This window comes from Helianthus annuus, chromosome 15 (genome assembly GCF_002127325.2).
Source record: "Helianthus annuus cultivar XRQ/B chromosome 15, HanXRQr2.0-SUNRISE, whole genome shotgun sequence".
NCBI lineage: Eukaryota > Viridiplantae > Streptophyta > Magnoliopsida > Asterales > Asteraceae > Helianthus > Helianthus annuus.
This window is the reverse complement of record NC_035447.2, coordinates 91,518,125-91,520,657: the sequence shown is the minus strand read 5'-3', so window position 1 is coordinate 91,520,657 and position 2,533 is coordinate 91,518,125. Positions and strand designations below refer to the sequence as shown.

At 44.0% G+C, this 2,533-nt stretch overlaps 1 non-coding gene across 1 annotated transcript; it reads left to right on the top strand.

Moving 5' to 3' along the window:
* Positions 1-1,520: 1,520 nt before the first annotated feature.
* Positions 1,521-1,627, top strand: LOC118487742. Its single transcript, XR_004882685.1, has one exon. It is a non-coding gene; the product is annotated as a small nucleolar RNA R71 (small nucleolar RNA).
* The last annotated feature ends 906 nt before the right edge of the window (positions 1,628-2,533 follow it).

The window sequence follows — 2,533 nt, the reverse complement described above, 5'->3', positions numbered from 1 at the left end:
ACCCTCAATGTTAATTTCCCACCATTCATGTCTACCATTGCGTGAGCGGTGGCTAGGAATGGTCTTCCTAGAATGAGCGGTACTTCGGTATCTTCCTCCATATCTAGTATGACAAAGTCGGCCGGGAAGACAAAGTCTCCGACTTTTACCAATAGATTTTCGGTGACACCTTGTGGATACTTGATAGACCTATCGGCGAGTTGTATGCTCATCTTTGTGGGGCTTGTTTTACCTAGTCCAAGTCGGTCAAACATTGATGCGGGCGTGAGATTGATGCTAGCCCCAAGATCGGCTAGCGCATTGCGTATGGGTGATCCCTCAATTGAACAAGGGACGGTGAAGCTTCCGGGGTCAATTTTCTTTTGTGGGAGTTTGTTAAGTAGTACGGCGGAGCATTCTTCACTTAAATTTACTAATTGTAGTGTTTCAATTTTCCTTTTATGAGTGAGAAAGTCTCTCATAAATTTTGAATATTTTGGCATTTGAGTGAGGACTTCCACAAATGGAAGATTGATGTGCAATTGTTTTGGTAACTTTACGAATTTTGTGAATTGCTCATAGGTCTTTTGGCGAACTAATCGACCGGGGTAAGGAACCGGGGGGTTCTTGGTAGGTTCTTGATGTGGCGGAGGAGTTGTCTCTTTTTGGGGTGTTGGTGAAGTTGTGGTTTGGTTAGACGAACTCTTTTCAATTGGAGGTCACTGGAATCTCCTCGGGACCTACGGTACGGTTTCTCAATGTGATGAGATGCACTTGCGCCTTTGGGTTGGTTTTTTGCTGGGTAACGCGCCTTGTGGTCTCTCGGAGAAATTTTGAGCCAGTTGATTTAGTTGTTTTTCAATGTTTTGAATACTAGCTTGTTGATTTCTAAAGTCCGATTCCATTTGTTGGAATCGATCCAAGTTTTTCTTTTCGGAGTCGGAGATGAGGCGTGAGATAGTATCTTCAAGCCTCTCTCATCCCCCTTGTTGTTGAGAGAAATTTTGTGACTCATTTCTTGGTTGTTGAAAGTTTGTTCGTTGGTTCTGATTTTGTTGGTTACTACTATTGCCGGGTTCTCTCCAACCAAGGTTAGGGTGGTTACGCCATCCTTAGTTGTAGGTACCCGTTGGAGGAACTGACGACCTAGGTCTATTATCAATGTAGTTTACCATTTCTGTTTGATTATCCATTTCTTTCATACAACTCCAATTTTCATGTGGCCCATCGCACCTTTCACAAGCCGTAACCGAGGCCGTTTTTGCCATTTCTAACTTTTTGATTTTCGAAGAGAGGGCCTCGATTTGGGTTTGTAAAGAAGTGCTTTCGTCTACCTTATGGGCGCCCGTGGTAATAGATTTTGTGCCTCGGGGAGTGTGCTACTGAAAATTGTTTTGAGCAATTTTCTCAATTTGATTATAAATTTCATTTGGGCGACGATTACCTAGATGTCCCCCGGAGCTAGAGTCAAGTGTTTGTCTTGTGTGTGGCAACAACCCATTATAGAAAGTGGATACTTGTTGCCATACGCCCATACCGCAAGACCATGATGAGGACATTTTCTTAATAGCTTCTTGAATCTTTCCCAAGTTTCATATAAGGATTCCCCGTCCTCTTGTGAGTATGTGTTAATTTCAGTCATTAATTTAGCCGTTTTAGAAGGAGGGAAATTCTTATACAGAAACTTTTGGGCTAGTTCATCCCAAGTGTTTACCGAACCACTTGGGAGGGTGTTAAGCCAAGCCTTAGCTCGGTCTTTCAGTGAAAATGGGAACATTCGGAGGTGGATGACGTCATTCGATGCTCCGTTGATCCGAAAAGTATCACATATTTCCAAAAAGTTGGTAACATGTAAATGTGGATCTTCGTCCGCAAGCCCATGGAAAGTTATGGAGTTTTGGACCATTTGTATCAAATGCGGCCGAAGTTCGAAGTTGTTTGCATCGACATTCGGTGCATTAATAGCAGCGCCAAGATTACGTACCGTGGGTCGTAGGTAATCCATTAGGGTACGTTGATCCACCATTGGAAGTAGGTCCGTTCGGGTTCCTCTAAAGGTTCTTTTATGTCTTTATTGGAACCGGAGCTCATGCACTGCGTAGGAAGTTCAGGTGCGGCACCTGGGTTCCAAGTCCTGCGATAAAAACAAAAAGATTGCTGGTTAGAAGTCTCACCACGGCCCCGTGGTCGCTGAGCACGGCCCGTGGTCGTGGTTACAGTGATTATTTTTTGGATCCCTGTTACTGGAAAGTTCAACACGGCCCTGTGCTGCACCAACACGGCCTCGTGTTCACCCTTTTGTAACTCAGAAAATAAAAACTGCCAGTAAGGATGCTGGGCACGGCCCGTGTCCGACCGGGCACGGCCCCGTACTGCAGTCTGCAGAAGCTGAAAAAATATAAAAAATCCTAAAAAACGGAAAAATAAGAAAAACGATTAGGCCGTTGATTCTTAACTTTCTTAAAATCCTTGTGTCCCCGGCAACGCCGCCAAAAACTTGATGCGTGTGTAGCGTTATATATTTTTGTTGATATTTTAAGCCCTTTTTAACACA